Source organism: Sceloporus occidentalis, unplaced genomic scaffold (assembly GCF_023333645.1).
Source record: "Sceloporus occidentalis isolate IW3139 unplaced genomic scaffold, rSceOcc1.0.p SCAF_297, whole genome shotgun sequence".
In the NCBI taxonomy this organism is placed as follows: Eukaryota; Metazoa; Chordata; class Lepidosauria; order Squamata; family Phrynosomatidae; genus Sceloporus; species Sceloporus occidentalis.
Window position 1 is genome coordinate 181,366 of NW_028317277.1, and position 1,135 is coordinate 182,500.

The following is a 1,135-nucleotide window of genomic DNA, read 5'->3' on the forward strand; positions in this document are numbered from 1 at the left end:
AACCATAACGGCCCCTGAAATTAACCCTAAAGACCCCATTAACCATAACGGCCCCTGAAATTAACCCTAAATACTCCATTAACCATAACTGCCCCTAAATTAATTGCATGTACTCCAGATAAATTACCTAATAAATTGGTATGGTTGATGGGGTCTTTAGTGTTAATTTGGGGGCAGTTATGCTTAATGGGGTGTTTAGGGATAATTTAGGGGCAGCTATGCTTAATGGGGTCTTTAGTGTTAATTTAGGGGCAGTTATGCTTAATGAGGTGTTTAGGGTTAATTTGGGGGCAGTTATGCTTAATGGGGTCTTTAGTGTTAATTTAGGGGCAGTTATGCTTAATGAGGTGTTTAGGGTTAATTTGGGGGTAGTTATGCTTAATGGGGTCTTTAGTGTTAATTTAGGGGCAGTTATGCTTAATGAGGTGTTTAGGGTTAATTTGGGGGCAGTTATGCTTAATGGGGTGTTTAGGGTTAATTTGGGGGCAGTTATGGTTAATGGGGTGTTAAGGGTTAATTTTAGGGGCAGTCATGGTTGATGGGGTGTTAAGGGTTAATTTTAGGGGCAGTCATGGTTGATGGGGTGTTTAGGGTTAATTTAATGGTGAGGGTTAATTTAATTAATTTAATAAAGTTAGCTTAAGGTGCAGTTGCAGGTAAAGGGGAATGTAAATCCTGGGGGCAGTGATTATTAATGTATTATTTATAACAGTATGGTGACATTCTCTGAATGATTCGAATGCCAATGAAGGCAGAGAGTCGTTCAAAGATCCGGATCTTACAATGATCCGGATCTTACAATGATCCGGATCTTACAGTGATCCGGATCACTGTAAGATTTGGATCCCTGTAAGATCCCCGTTTTTGGCAGGCCAAGTTGCTTGAGAAACCCTGGAAGTCAATGAGGTCGGATTTGCCGGCCGCATCCGACCCTCGCTCCATCGAGCTCGGCCTGCCTGGCTGGATTTTCCCGCTGGTGTGGAACCCCCGTCCCATTTCGCCAGGGTCGTCAGGCACCCTCCGCCGGATATATAGGGGAGTGGATCAAGTTACAGGGAGTCATGGCTCGCGCGATCGCCACGGGAGCTCCCCGGACCTGGGGACGCCCAGCCCGGGTGCCGCACCGGCGGTCCAA